Source organism: Salmo salar, chromosome 09 (assembly GCF_965601325.2).
Source record: "Salmo salar chromosome 09, fSalSal1, whole genome shotgun sequence".
Lineage (NCBI taxonomy): Eukaryota > Metazoa > Chordata > Actinopteri > Salmoniformes > Salmonidae > Salmo > Salmo salar.
Genome location: NC_138299.1, coordinates 110,648,244 through 110,663,964, shown reverse-complemented (window position 1 = coordinate 110,663,964; position 15,721 = coordinate 110,648,244). Strand labels below are relative to the sequence as shown.

Here is a 15,721-nt window from a genome sequence, read left to right as displayed (position 1 = left end):
GGTAGTAGGAAGGGTTAGGTAGTAGGTAGCAGGAAGGGTAAGGTTGTAGGTAGCAGGAAGGGTTAGGGTTAGGTAGTAGGTAGTAGGAAGGGTTTGGGTTAGGTATTAGGTAGCAGGAAGGGTTAGGTAGTAGGTAGCAGGATGGGTTAGGTAGTAGGTAGCAGGAAGGGTTAGGTAGCAGGAAGGGTTAGGGTTAGGTAGTAGGTAGCAGGAAGGGTTAGGGTTAGGTAGTAGGAAGGGTTAGATATCAGGAAAGGTTAGGGTTAGGTAGTAGGTAGCGGGAAGCGTTAGGGTTAGGTAGTAGGAAGGGTTCGGTAGTAGGTAGTAGGAAGGGTTAGGGAGTAGGCAGGGTTAGGTAGTACGCAACAGGAAGGGTTAGGTAGTAGGTAGCAGTAAGGGTTAGGTAGTAGGAAGGGTTAGGGTTAGGTAGTAGGAAGGGTTAGGTAGTAGGTAACAGGAAGGGTTAGGTAGTAGATAGCAGGATGGGTTAGGGTTAGGTAGTAGGTAGGGTTAAGTAGTAAGTAGCAGGAAGGGTTAGGGTTAGGTAGTATGTAACAGGAAGGGTTAGGTAGTAGGTAGCAGGAAGGGTTAGGGTTAGGTAGTAGGTAGGGTTAAGTAGTAGGTAGCAGCAAGGGTTAGGGTTACGGTTAGCTAGTAGGTAGAAGGAAGGGTTAGGGAGTAGGAAGGGTTAGGTAGTCGGTAACAGGAAGGGTTAGGAAGTAGGTAACAGGAAGGATTAGGTAGAAGGTAGCAAGATGGGTTAGGGTTAGGTAGTAGGAAGGGTTAGGTAGTAGGTTACAGGAAGGGTTAGGGTTAGGGAGTAGGAAGGGTTAGGTAGTAGGTAACAGGAAGATTTAGGTAGTAGGTAGCAGGAAGGTTAGGGTTAGGTAACAGGAAGGTTTGGGTTAGGTAGTAGGAAGGGTTAGGTAGTAGGTAGTAGGAAGGGTTAGGTAGTAGGAAGGGTTAGGTAGTAGGTAGCAGGGTTAGGGTTAGGTAGTAGGTAACAGGAAGGGTTAGGTAGTAGGATGGGTTAGGGTTTGGTAGGATGGGTTAGGGTTTGGTAGGATGGGTTAGGGTTTGGTAGTAGGTAGTAGGAAGGGTTAGATAGCAGGATGGGTTAGGGTTAGGTAGTGGATAGCAGGAAGGGTTAGGTAGTAGATAGTAGGAAGGGTTAGGGTTAGGTAGTAGATAGTAAGAAGGGTTAGGTAGTAGGAAGGGTTAGGGTTAGGTAGTAGGAAGGGTTAGGTTGTAGGTAGCAAGAAGGGTTAGGGTTAGGTAGTAGGAAGGGTTAGGGTTAGGTAGTAGATAGTAGGAAGGGTTAGGTAGTAGGAAGGGTTAGGGTTAGGTAGTAGGAAGGGTTAGGTTGTAGGTAGCAAGAAGGGTTAACCCTTCCTACTCCCTAACCCTTCCTGCTACCTACTAGCTAACCCCAACCCTAACCCTTCCTGCTTCCTACTACTTAACCCTACCTACTACCTAACCATAACCCTTTCTGCTACCTACTACCTAACACTTCCTGTTACCTACTCCCTAACCCTAACCCTAATCCTTCCTGCTACTTAACCCTACCTACTACCTAACCCTAACCCATCCTGCAACCTACTACCTAACCCTTCTTGTTACCTACTACCTAACCCTTTGTACTACCTAACCCTAACCCTTCCTGTAACCTACTACCTAACCCTTACAGTAAGGGTTAGGTAGTAGGTAGCAGGAAGGGTTAAGTAGCAGGTAGCAGGAAGGGTTAGGGTTAGGTAGTAGGAAGGGTTAGGTAGTAGGTAGCAGGAAGGGTTAGGTAGTAGAAAGGGTTAGGGTTAGGTAGTAGGAAGGGTTAGAGTTAGGTTGTAGGTAGCAAGAAGTGTTAGGGTTAGGTAGTAGGTAGGGTTAGGTTGCAAGAAGTGTTAGGGTTAGGTATTATGGTAGGGTTAGAAAGTAGGTAGTAGGAAGGGTTATGTAGTAGGTAGTAGGAAGGGTTAGGTAGTAGGTAACAGGAAGGGTTAGGAAGTAGGTAGCAGGAAGCGTTAGGTAGTAGGTAGCAAGAAGGCTAAAGGTTAGGTAGTAGGAAGGGTTAGGGTTAGGTAGTAGGTAGCAGGAAGGGTTAGGGTTAGGTAATAGGAAGGGTTAGGTAGTAGGTAGTAGGTAGCAGGAAGGATTAGGGTTAGGTAGTAGGAAGGGTTAGGTAGTAGGTAGCAGGAAGGTTAGGGTTAGGTAGTAGGTAGGGTTAGGTAGTAGGTAAGGTTAGGGTTAAGTAGTAGGTAGCAGGAAGGGTTAGGTAGTAGGAAGGGTTAGGTGCTAGGTAGCAGGAAGGTTAGGGTTAGGTAGTAGGAAGGGTTTGGTAGTAGGTAGTAGGAAGGGTTAGGTAGTAGGAAGGGTTAGGTAGTAGGTAGTAGGAAGAGTTAGGTAGTAGGAAGGGTAAGGTAGTAGGAAGGGTTAGGTAGTAGGTAGCAGGAAGGGTTAGGTTGTAGATAGCTTGAAGGGTTAGGTAGTAGATAGCAGGATGGGTTAGGTAGTAGGTAGCAGGAAGGGTTAGGTAGTAGGTAGTATGAAGGGTTTGGTAGCAGGAAGGGTTAGGGATAGGTAGTAGGTAGCAGGAAGGGTTAGGGTTGTTTAGTAGGTAGTAGGAAGGGTTAGGTTGTAGGTAGCAGGAAGGGTTAGGTAATAGGAAGGGTTAGGTAGCAGGTAGGGTAAGGGTTAGGGTTAGGTAGTACGAAGGGTTAGGTAGTAGGTAGCAGGAAGGGTTAGGTAGTAGGTAACAGGAAGGGTTAGGTGGTAGGTAGCAGGAATAGTTAGGTAGTAGGAAGGGTTAGGTAGTAGGTAACAGGAAGGGTTAGGGTTAGATAGTAGGTAACAGGAAGGGTTAGGTAGTAGGTAACAGGAAGGGTTAGGTGGTAGGTAGCAGGAATAGTTACGTAGTAATAAGGGTTAGGTAGTAGGTAACAGGAAGGGTTAAGGTTAGGGTTAGGTAGTAGGTAACAGGAAGGGTTAAGTAGCAGGTAGCAGGAAGGGTTAGGGTTAGGTAGTAGGAAGGGTTAGGTAGTAGGTAGCAGGAAGGGTTAGGTAGTAGGAAGGGTTAGGGTTAGGTAGTAGAAAGGGTTAGGGTTAGGTTGTAGGTAGCAAGAAGTGTTAGGGTTAGGTAGTAAGTAGGGTTAGGTTGCAAGAAGTGTTAGGTTTAGGTAGTAGGTAGGGTTAGGTAGTAGGTAGCAGGAAGGGTTAGGTAGTAGGTAGCAGGAAGGGTTAGGTAGTAGGTAACAGGAAGGGTTAGGAAGTAGGTAGCAGGAAGGTTTAGGTTGTAGGTAGCAAGAAGGCTAAGGGTTAGGTTGTAGGTAGCAGTAAGGGTTACGGTTAGGTAGTAGGAAGGGTTAGGGTTAGGTAGTAGGTAGCAGGAAGGATTAGGGTTAGGTAGTAGGTAGGGTTAGGTAGTAGGTAAGGTTAGGGTTAGGTAGTAAGTAGGGTTAGGTAGTAGGTAGCAGGAAGGGTTAGGTAATAGGAAGGGTTAGGTAGTAGTTGGCAGGAAGGTTAGGGTTAGGTAGTAGGTAGGGTTAGGTAGTAGGTAGGGATAGGTAGTAGGTAAGGTTAGGGTTAGGTAGTAAGTAGGGTTAGGTAGTAGGTAGCAGGAAGGGTTAGGTAGTAGGAAGGGTTAGGTACTAGGTAGCATGAAAGTTAGTGTTAGGTAGTAGGAAGGCTTAGGTAGTAGGAAGGGTTAGGTAGTAGGTAGCAGGAAGGGTTAGGTAGTAGGTAGCAGGAAGGGTTAAGTAGTAGGTAGCAGGAAGGGTTAGGGTTAGGGTTAGCTAGTAGGTAGCAGGAAGGGTTAGGGAGTAGGAAGGGTTAGGGTTAGGTAGTAGGAAGGGTTAGGTAGTAGGTAACAGGAAGGGTTAGGAAGTAGGATGCAGGAAGGGTTAGGTAGTAGGTAGCAAGAAGGCTTAGGGTTAGGTTGTAGGTAGCAGGAAGGGTTAGGGTTAGGGAGTAGGTAGCTAGGTAGCATGATGGGTTAGGTAGCAGGAAGGGTTAGGGTTAGGTAGTAGATATTAGGAAGGGTTAGGGATAGGTTGTAGGTAGCAGGATGGGTTAGTGTTTGGTAGTAGGTAGCAGGATGGGTTAGGGTTAGGTAGTAGGTAGCAGGAAGGGTTAAAGTTAGGTAGTAGATAGCAGGAAGGGTTAGGGTTAGGTAGTAGGAAGGGTTAGGTTGCAGGTAGCAGGATGGTTTAGGATTAGGTTGATGGTAGCAGGATGGGTTAGGGTTAGGTAGTAGGTAGCAGGATGGGTTAGGGTTTGGTAGTAGGTAGTAGGAAGGGTTAGGTAGCAGGAAGGGTTAGGGTTAGGTAGTGGATAGCAGGAAGGGTCAGGGTTAGGTAGTAAATAGTAGGAAGGGTTAGGTAGTAGGAAGGGTTAGGGTTAGGTAGTAGGAAGGGTTAGGTTGTAGGTAGCAAGAAGGGTTAGGGTTAGGTAGTAGGAAGGGTTAGGTAGTAGGTAACAGGAAGGGGTAGGGTTAGGTAGTAGGTAACAGGAAGGGTTAGGTAGTAGGCAGTAGGAAGGGTTAGGGTTAGGGTTAGGTAGTAGGTAGTATGAAGGTTTAGGTAGTAAGAAGGGTTAGGTAGTATGTAACAGGAAGGGTTAGGATTAGGGTTAGGTAGTAGGACGTGTTAGGGAGTAGGTACAGGAAGGGTTAGGTAGTAGGTAGCAGGAAGGGTTAGGTAGTAGGAAGGGTCCGGTAGTAGGTAAATGGAAGGGTTAGGGTAGGTAGTAGGTAACAGGAAGGGTTAGGTTTAGGGAGTAGGTAACAGGAAGTGTTAGGTTGTAGGTAGAGTTAAGTAGTAGGTAGCAGGAAGGGTTAGGGTTAGGTAACAGGAAAGGTTAGGTAGTAGGTAACAGGAAGGGTTAGGTAGTAGGTAACAGGAAGGGTTAGGTGGTAGGTAGCAGGAAGGGTTAGCTAGTAGGTAACAGGAAGGGTTAGGGTTAGGTAGTAGGTAACAGGAAGGGTTAGGTAGTAGGTTGCAGGAAGGGTTAGGGTTAAGTAGCAGGTAGCAGGAAGGGTTAGGGTTAGGGTTAGGTAGTAGGAAGGGTTAGGTAGTAGGTAGCAGGAAGGGTAAGGTAGTAGGAAGGGTTAGGGTTAGGTAGTAGGAAGGGTTAGGGGTAGGTTGTAGGTAGCAAGAAGGGTTAGGGTTAGGTAGTAGATAGGGTTAGGTAGCAAGAAGGGTTAGGGTTAGGTAGTAGGAAAGGTTAGGTAGTAGGTAGCAGGAAGGGTTAGGTAGTAGGTAGCAGGATGGGTTAGGGTTAGGTAGTAGGTAGCAGGATGGGTTAGGTAGTAGGTAGCAGGATTGGTTAGGGTTAGGTAGTAAGTAGCAGGTTTGGTAAGGGTTAGGTAGTAGGTAGAATGATGGGTTAGGATTATGTAGTAGGTAGCAGGATGGGTTAGGGTTAAGTTGTAGGTAGCAGGATGTGTTAGGGTTAGGTTATAGGTAGCAGGAAGGTTTTGGGTTAGGTAGTAGGTAGCAGGAAGTGTTAGGTAGTAGGTAGCAGGATGGGATAGGGTTAGGTAGTAGGTAGTAGGAAGGGTTAGGCAGCAGGAAGGGTTAGGGTTAGGTATTAGGAAGGGTTAGGTTGTAGGTAGAAGGAAGGGTTAGGGTTAGGTAGTAGGAAGGGTAAGGTAGTAGGTAACAGGAAGGGTTAGGTTGTAGGAAGGGTTAGGTAGTAGGTAGCAGGAAGGGTTAGGTAGTAGGTAACAGGAAGGGTTAGGGTTAGGGTTAGGTAGTAGATTACAGGAAGGGTTAGGTATTAGGTAGCAGGAAGGGTTAGTGTTAGGTAGTAGGTAGGGTTAAGTAGTAGGTAGCAGGAAGGGTTAGGGTTAGGGTTAGGTAACAGTAAGGGTTAGGTAGTAGGTAACATGAAGGGATAGGTAGTAGGTAGCATGAAGGGTTTGGTAGTAGGAAGGGTTAGGTAGTAGGTAACAGGAAGGGTTAGGGTTAGGTAGGAGGTAGCAGGAACGGTTAGGGTTAAGTAGTAGGTAGCAGGAAGGGTTAGGTAGTAGGAATGGTTAGGTAGTAGGAATGGTTAGGGTTAGGTAGTAGGAAGGGTTAGGGTTAGGATTAGGGTTAGGGTAGTAAGAAGGGTTAGGTTTAGGTAGTAGGTAGGGTTAGGTAGCAAGAAGGTTTTCGGTTAGGTAGTAGGTAGTGTTAGGTAGTAGGTAGCTGGAAGGGTTAGGTAGTAGGTAGCAGGAAGGGTTAGGTAGTAGGAAGGGTTAGGTAGTTGGTAACAGGAAGGGTTAGGTAGTAGGTAGCAGGATGGGTTAGGGTTAGGTAGTAGTTAGCAGGATGGGTAAGGGTTAGGTAGTAGGTAGCATGATGGGTTAGGGTTAGGTAGTAGGTAGCAGGATGGGTTAGAGAGGCTTGCAAGCCAAAGAACAACATCCCAACTGTGATCCACGGGGGTGGCAGCATTATGTTGTGGGTGTGCTTTGCTGCAGGAGGGACTGGTGCACTTCACAAAATAGATGGCATCATGAGGACGGAAAATCATGTGGATATATTGAAGCAACATCTCAAGACATCAGTCAGGAAGTTAAAGCTTGGTCGCAAATGGGTCTTCCAAATGGAAAATGACCCCAAGCATCCTTCCAAAGTTGTGGCAAAATGGCTTAAGGACAACAAAGTCAAGGTATTGGAGTAGCCATCACAACGCCCTGACCTCAATCCTATAGAACATTTGTGGGCAGAACTGAAAAAGGGTGTGCGAGCAAGGAGGCCTACAAACCAGACTCAGTTACACAAGCTCTGTCAGGAGGAATGAGCCAAAATTCACGCAACTTATTGTGGGAAGCTTGTGGAAGGCTACCCGAAACGTTTGACCAAAGTTAAACAATTTAAAGGCAATGCTACCAAATACTAATTGAGTTATGTATACTTCTGACCCCCTGAGAATGTGATGAAAGAAATACAAGCTGAAATAAATCATTCTCTCTACTATTATTCTGACATTTCACATTATTAAAATTAAATGGTGATCCTAACTGACCTAAGACAGGGAATTTTTACTAGGATTAAATGTCAAGAATTTTGAAAAACTGAGTTTAAATGTATTTGGCTAAGGTGTATGTCAACGTCCGACTTCAACTGTATGTATTCTCCCCCTTTGCTATGAAGCCCATAAATAAGATCTGGTGCCACCAATTACCTTCAGAAGTCACATAATTAGTTAAATAAAGTCCACCTGTGTGCAATCAAAGTGTCACATGATCTCAGTATATATACACATGTTCTGAAAGGCCCCAGAGTCTGCAACACCACTAAGCAAGCGGCACCATGAAGACCAAGGAGCTCTCCAAACAGGTCAGGGACAAAGTTGTGGAGAAGTATAAATCAGGGTTGGGTTATAAAAAAATATCTGAAACTTTAAACATCCCACGGAACACCATTAAATCCATTAAAAAAACATGGAAAGATTATGGCACCACAACAAACCTGCCAAGAGAGGGCCGTCCATCAAAACTCACGGTCCAGGCAAGGAGGGCATTATTCAGAGAGGCAACAAAGAGACCAAAGATAACCCTGAAGGAGCTGCATAGCTCCACAGCGGAGATTGGAGTATCTGTCCATAGGACCACTTTAAACCGTATACTCCACAGAGCTGGGCTTTACGGAAGAGTGGCCAGAAAAAAAGCAATTGCTTAAAGAAAAAAATAAGCAAATACGTTTGGTGTTCGCCAAAAGGCATGTGGTAGACTCTCCAAACATATGGAATGTAGCTTGGAATGTAGTTGTCCTTAAGCCATTTTGCCACAACTTTGGAAGGATGCTTGGGGTCATTTTCCATTTGGAAGACCCATTTGCGACCAAGCTTTAACTTCCTGACTGATGTCTTGAGATGTTGCTTCAATATATCCACATGATTTTCCATCCTCATGATGCCATCTATTTTGTGAAGTGCACCAGTCCCTCCTGCAGCAAAGCACACCCACAACATAATGCTGCCACCCCCGTGGATCACAGTTGGGATGTTGTTCTTTGGCTTGCAAGCCTCTCTAACCCATCCTGCTACCTACTACCTAACCCTAACCCATCATGCTACCTACTACCTAACCCTTACCCATCCTGCTAACTACTACCTAACCCTAACCCATCCTGCTACCTACTACCTAACCCTTCCTGTTACCAACTACCTAACCCTTCCTACTACCTAACCCTTCCTGCTACCTACTACCTAACCCTTCCAGCTACCTACTACCTAACACTACCTACTACCTAACCGAAAACCTTCTTGCTACCTAACCCTACCTACTACCTAAACCTAACCCTTCTTACTACCCTAACCCTAATCCTAACCCTAGCCCTTCCTACTACCTAACCCTAACCATTCCTACTACCTAACCATTCCTACTACCTAACCCTTCCTGCTACCTACTACTTAACCCTAACCGTTCCTGCTACCTCCTACCTAAACCTAACCCTTCCTGTTACCTACTACCTAACCCTTCCTACTACCAAACCCTTCATGTTACCTACTACCTATCCCTTCATGTTACCTACTACCTAACCCTTACTGTTACCTAACCCTAACCCTAACCCTTCCTGCTACCTACTACTTAACCCTACCTACTACCTAACACTAACCCTTCCTGCTACCTAATACCTAACCCTTCCTGTAACCTACTACCTAACCCTAACCCTAACCCTTCCTGTTACCTACTACCTAACCCTTCCTGCTACCTACTACCTAACCCTTCCTACAACCTAACCCTTCCTGTTACCTACTACCTTACCCTTCCTACTACCTAACCCTAACCCTTCCTTCTACCTACAACCTAACCCTTCCTAATACCTAACCCTAACCCTTCCTGCTGCCTAACCCTTCCTACTACCTACTACCTAACCCTATCCCATCCTGCTACCTACTACCTAACACATCCTGCTACCTACTACCTAACGCAAAACCTTCCTGCTACCTATAACCTAACCCTAACACATCCTGCTACCTACAACTTAACCCTAACCAATCCTGCTACCTACTACCTAACCCATCCTGCTACCTACTACCTAACCCTAACCCATCCTGCTACCTACTACCTAACCCTTCCTGCTACCTACTACCTAACCTTTCCTACTACCTAACCCTAACCCTTCTTGCTACCTAACCCTATCTACTACCTAACCCTAACCCTTCTTGCTACCTACAACCTACCCCTAACCCTTCCTACTACCTAACCCTAACCCTTCCTACTACCTTACCCTTCCTGCTACCTACTACCTAACCCTTCCTACTACCTAACCCTAACCCTAACCCTTCCTGCTACCTGCTACTTAACCCTAACCCTTCCTGCAACCTACTACCTAACCCTTCCTGTTACCTACTACCTAACCCTAACCCTAACACTTCCTGTTACCTACTAGCTAACCCTTCCTGCTACCTACCACCTAACCCTTCCTGTTACCTACTACCTAACCCTTCCTGTTACCTACTACCTAACCTTTCCTGTTACCTAACCCTAACCCTTCCTGCTACCTACTACTTAACTCTACCTACTACCTAACCCTTCCTGTTACCTACTACCTACCCTAACCCTTCCATTTACCTACTACCGGACCCTTCCTACTACCTAACCCTTCCTGCTACCTACTACCTAACCCTTCCTGTACCTACTCCCTAACACGTCCTACTACCTAACCCTAATCCTAACCCTTCCTGTTACATACTACCTAACCCTTCTTACTACCTAACCCTTCATACTACCTACTACCTAACCCTAACCCTAACCCTTCCTACTGCCTACTACCTAACCCTTCCTGTTACCTACTACCTAACCCTACCCCTTCCTGTTACCTACTACCTAACCCTTCCTACTACCTAACCCTAACCCTTCTTGCTACCTACAACCTAACCCTTCCTACTACCTAACCCTAACCCTTCCTACTACCTAACCCTTCCTACTATTTACTACCTAACCCTGACCCTTCCTGCTATCCACTACCTAACCCTAACCCTTCCTGCCACCTAACCCTTCCTACTACCTACTACCAAACCCTAACCCATCCTGCTACCTACTACCTAACCCTAACCCATCCTGCTACCATCAACCTAATCCTAAACCATCCTGCTACCTGCAACCTAACCCTTCCTACTACCTAACCCTAACCCTTCCTGCTATCTACTACCTAACTTTAACCCTTCCTGCTACCTACTACCTAACCCTAACCCATCCTGCTACCTACTACCAAACACTAACCCATCCTGCTACCTACAACCTATCCCTAACCCTTCCTAATATCTACTACCTAACCCTAACCCTTCCTGCTACCTAACCCATCATGCTACCTAGCTACCTACTCCCTAACCCTAACCCTTCCTGCTACCTACAACCTAACCCTAAGCCTTCTTGCTACCTACTACCTAACCCTTCCTGCTACCTACTTCCTAACCCTTCCTGTTACCTACTACCTAACCCTTCCTACTACCTAACCCTAACCCTTCCTACTCCCTAACCCTTCCTGCTACCTACTAGCTAACCCTAACCCTAACCCTTCCTGCTACCTACTACTTAACCCTACCTACTACCTAACAATAACCTTTCCTGCTACCTACAACCTAACCCTTCCTGCTACTTACTACCTAACCCTTCCTACTACCTAAGCCTTCCTACTACCTAACACTAACTTTCATGCTACCTAGTACCTAACCCTTCCTACTACCTAACCCTTCCTGCTACCTACTACCTAACCCTACTTACTACCTAACCCTAACCTTACCTACTACCTATCCCTACCTACTACCTAACCCTACCTACTACCTAACCCTAACCTTCCTGCCAACTACTACCTAACCCTTCCTATTACCTAACCCTTCCTGCTACCTACTACCTAACCCTAACCCCTCCTGCTACCAACTACCTAACCCCTCCTGCTACCTACTACCTAACCCTAACCCTACCTACTACCAAATCCCTCCTGCTACCTACTACCTAACCCTAACCCCTCCTGTTACCTACTACCTAACCCTTCCTGCTACCTACTACCTAACCCTTCCTGCTACCTACTATCTAACCCTTCCTGCTACCTACTATCTAACCCTAACCCCTCCTGCTACCTACTACCTAACCCTTCCTACTTCCTACTACCTAACCCTTCCTGCTACCTACTACCTAACCTTTCCTGCTACCTACTACCTAACCCTTCCTGCTACCTAATCCCTCCTGCTACCTACTACCTAACCCATCCTACTACCTAACCCTTCCTGCTACCTACTACCTAACCCTTCCTACTACCTAACCCCTCCTGCTACCTACTACCTAACCCATCCTACTACCTAACCCTAACCCCTCCTGCTACCTACTACCTAACCCTAACCCTTCCTACTACCTAACCCTTCCTACTACCTAACCCTTCCTGCTACCTACTACCTAACCCATCCTACTACCTAACCCTGACCCCTCCTGCTACCTACTACCTAACCCATCCTACTACCTAATCCTAACCCTTCCTGCTACCTACTACCTAACCCTAACCCTTCCTACTACCTAACCCTTCCTGCTACCTAACCCCTCCTGATACCTACTACCTAACCCATCCTACTACCTAACCCTAACCCTTCCTGCTACCTACTACCTAACCCTAACCCCTCCTGCTACTTACTACATAACCCTGCCTGCTACCTACTACCTAACCCTGCCTGCTACCTACTACCTAACCCTGCCTGCTACCTACTACCTAACCCTAACCCTGCCTGCTACCTACTATCTAACCTTAACCCTTCCTGCTACCTAACCCCTCCTGCTACCTACTACCTAACCCTAACCCCTCCTGCTAACTACTACCTAACCCTGCCTGCTACCTACTACCTAACCCTTCCTGCTACCTACTACCTAACCCTTCCTGCTACCTACTACATTAGCTTGCAAAAGTATTCACCCCCTTGGCATTTTTCCTATTTTCTTGCCTTACAACCTGGAATATATATTTTTTTTAGGGATTTGTATCATTTGATGTACACACCATTTCTACCACTGAAGATGCAACATATTTTTTATTGTGAAACATACAAGAAATAAGCTTGAGCGTGCATAACTATTCACCCCCCCCCAAAGTCAATACTTTGTAGAGCCACCTTCTGCATCAATTACAGCTGCAAGTCTCTTGGGGTATGTCTCTTTAAGTTTGGCACATCTAGCCACTGGGATTTTTGCCCATTCCTCAAGGCAAAACTGCTCCAGCTTCTTCAAGTTGGATGGGTTCTGCTGGTTTACAGCAATCTTTAAGTCATACCACAGATTCTCAATTGGATTGAGGTCTGGGCTTTGACTAGGCCATTCCAAGACATTTAATTGCTTCCCCTTAATCCATTTGAGTGTTGCTTTAGCAGTATGTTTAGGGTCATTGTCCTGCTGGAAGGTGAACCTCTGTCCCAGTCTCAAATCTCTGGAAGACTGAATCAGGTGTCCTTCAAGAATTTCCCTGTATTTAGCGCCATCCATCATTCCTTAAATTCTGACAAGTTTCCCAGTCCCTGCCCAGTCCCACCCCCACAGCATGATGCTGCCACTACCATGCTTCACTGTGGGAATGGTGTTCTCGGGGTGATGAGAGGTGTTGGGTTTGCGCCAGACATAGTGTTTTCCTTGATGGCCAAAAAAGCTACATTTGTGACTTACTTAGAATTAAATACAAATAAATGAAAAATGCCTTATTAGTCTCAGTCTACAGTGTCTTTGAATTCACTTTTAGAAACATGAGTTTGGCCAGTCTGGGGCTTCAGGCTCATGTGATGGTACCTGGAGAGATGGCCAGTCTGGGGCTTCAGGCTCATGTGATGGTACCTGGAGAGACGGCCAGTCTGGGGCTTCAGGCTCATGTGATGGTATCTGGACAGACCACCAGTCTGGGGCTTCAGGCTCATGTGATGGTACCTGGAGAGACGGCCAGTCTGGGGCTTCAGGCTCATGTGATGGTTCCTGGAGAGACGGCCAGTCTGGGGCTTCAGGCTCATGTGATGGTACCTGGAGAGACGGCCAGTCTGAGGCTTCAGGCTCATGTGATGGTACCTGGAGAGACGGCCAGTCTGGGGCTTCAGGCTCATGTGATGGTACCTGGAGAGACGGCCAGTCTGGGGCTTCAGGCCCATGTGATGGTTCCTGGAGAGACGGCCGGCAGCAGAGAATATGCTGTTCTTACAGAGCCGCTGGGGATGATAAACACCCTTTGGCCACTCTGCCAGGCTGGGCAGAGATGCAGTTGTTGTTGTTTTTTTAAATGTTTCTATAGGTAGGCCTAAAAAAATGTTTTTGTTGTCAAATAACCCAATCAAAACAGAAAGCTCCTCGAAAGAGGGAATATGCCACGCCTATTGGGCTAAAATGAATTATAGCCTATTGTATAGATAATAGAATAAAAAATGAACAAAACGATTTTTAGTTTATAAATACTTTGCTACAATGACACATAGTTATCTACCCACCTCGTTCCTTTCTTTGAGCATGTGAAGGCAAGTGCAACCTAATGGGTACACCATAATGCTCTGGGACACGTGTCGTTTCAGATTCCACAATGATTGTTTAGTTGTGGACATTACATCACCTCACTCCCTGTCTGTCCTCATCTTTCTAAGTCACCTTAATTTTGCACCTGTGTGTTTTGGCAGTTTCTTTATGAAAATATGTAGTGAGCTCCATGACAGTAGCTAAAGCAAGGGGCTATTAGCAGCACATAGGTAGACTACAAATGCTTCGGGAATGTCGCTCCTCGCTCCAGCTCCACTCAGTCTGGTGTGTGTTCACTGATATAGGAACCTACCTCATCATGCGGATGTGGAGAGCAGCATGTGTTAAGACCGGCCCATGTTTATTCCATAGGGAATATTTGTTTACATAAATAATCGATTAATAATTTATAAAGGATTTATCTGATTGTGGAGCTGGGAACCTCTCAGTGCAGGTGTGGAGTGTCTGTGTGACGTCCCGACGGGTTTAAATCCTATTGAGTTTAGTTACACGTGGCATCTCTAAACATGCTGTGCTGCCTACTAGTGTGTGTAGGCTATGACTGTAGGCTATCACGCTTCCTCTCTGCTGTGAATATGTGATGTGGGTTTTTTTTTTTCGCAGAGAGAGAGAAAGAGAGATAATATGGTAATCTATGTAGCTGATGGATAATACCTCTGACAGATGTCCCGAGCCAAGGAGGAGCAGCGCATGCTTGGAGAAGCCCATGTAGTCTTCCAATAATAAGGTTGTTGTATGACAAATATAACGTTTGCATGTTGTTTATTTACGCATACACAGAGCTGTTATGGTTAGCCTATTTGCACAAATACAGCCCTCCATGGTAAGGCATATAGTATAATAAGGTGCTGTGAGCCTGTGAATAACGACATAATTGAACGCGCTTCTTACCTCAGCTCCTGGTTGCAACCAAACTGCGTTTTTTCCCTGTGGTGAAGGAATGTCTCTTTCGCCTTTTAGACTGATATCAGAGATGTGTCTTTCCCCGGAAACACGGACAGGTCTGCGGCATGATCCCGTGTTCTACAGCCGCCACCAGAACACCGGGCCTCGGGTAGAGGCAGGTGGACGCGCCTCTCTCTCAGTGATGGAGAAGGCAGAGAGATCCTCCTCTCCCCTGCCGCTCCATTTTTTCAATTAGCCTACACAATGATTGGTATTCCAGGAACGGAGCTAGGGGAAAGCTAGGGATGTCCGTCAGCAGTGTGCCATGTAAAATGTAAAGGCCATCCAGTCAGGCGGGCTGTAACTCCAGCGGGTCTGTACCTCTATGAGGAGTTTGATGCTGCCATTGTCACCGCGGCGATGGAGGTTTTGTCTTCCTTTTTTCCTTCAGTTGGACATCTCCTCCTCCTTGCCGGGCACGGTGTCATAGCAAAGCGCGCTCCTGCTCTGCTCTCTCTCTGTCTTTTCTCTTCCACTCCCCCGACCTATGATGAGAGCGTGACACGCGAACCAATTGAATCGACGCAAGCAAGGCCACACACGCAGGCATTGCTCACTGGACGCGCTGCGAGCATGCAGTAAATGAGGTACGAGTCCAGAGAAGGGCGACCGGCCGGTCTAAATACTGTATGATAATTACACTGGGACACTGCATAATACATGATCATATATTATTACCTAGTGACATTCATATATAATCGTCTATATATCATAGTCATTGCCAATGGAATGTAACCATACACTAATGTAGCCTGACATTTACATACATGAGCAGTAAAGCTTCTATACACAATACATAATAACTGGTCCCAAGCATCTAGAGAATGGACAGGGAGAGTCCTTGGGGATGTCCCAAATGGTAACCTATAGGCCTAAAGTGCAACACTTTCCACCAGAGCCCAGGGCACTATATAGTGAATAGGATGCCATTTGGGATGTAGGCCCTTGTTTTGTCAGAGGCTGACCCCTGAGGCAGTATGATCTCACCCGGTCCCTAGAGGTACAGCTAGCCTGACCCTAACCCTTTAGCCATGACTTAAAGCGGCCATCTTACAGCTAGCCTGACCCTTTTACCATGACTTAAACCAGCCGGCCATCTTCCAGCTAGCCTGACCCTAACCCTTTAACCATGACTTAAACCAGCCATCTTCACGGTAATAACACCTTTTATTTCTCAATTTATCTATAGCTGCGTTTAGACTGGCAGCCCATCTTTTGAACAATCAGATCAGCTCTGAAAAAGATCTGATGTGATTTATCAAAAGACCAATTAGTGGAAATAAAAGATCAGATTTGGGC

At 46.3% G+C, this 15,721-nt stretch overlaps 1 protein-coding gene across 1 annotated transcript in view; it reads right to left on the bottom strand.

Moving 5' to 3' along the window:
• LOC106612319 (neurite extension and migration factor) overlaps positions 1 to 14,898 on the bottom strand; it is a 111,972-nt gene extending 97,074 nt beyond the window's left edge. The window contains exon 1 of the mRNA XM_014213365.3: positions 14,369 to 14,898. The gene's annotated coding sequence lies outside the window, so the exon portion shown is untranslated. The remainder of the gene's footprint in view (positions 1 to 14,368) is intronic.
• Positions 14,899 to 15,721: the final 823 nt, after the last annotated feature.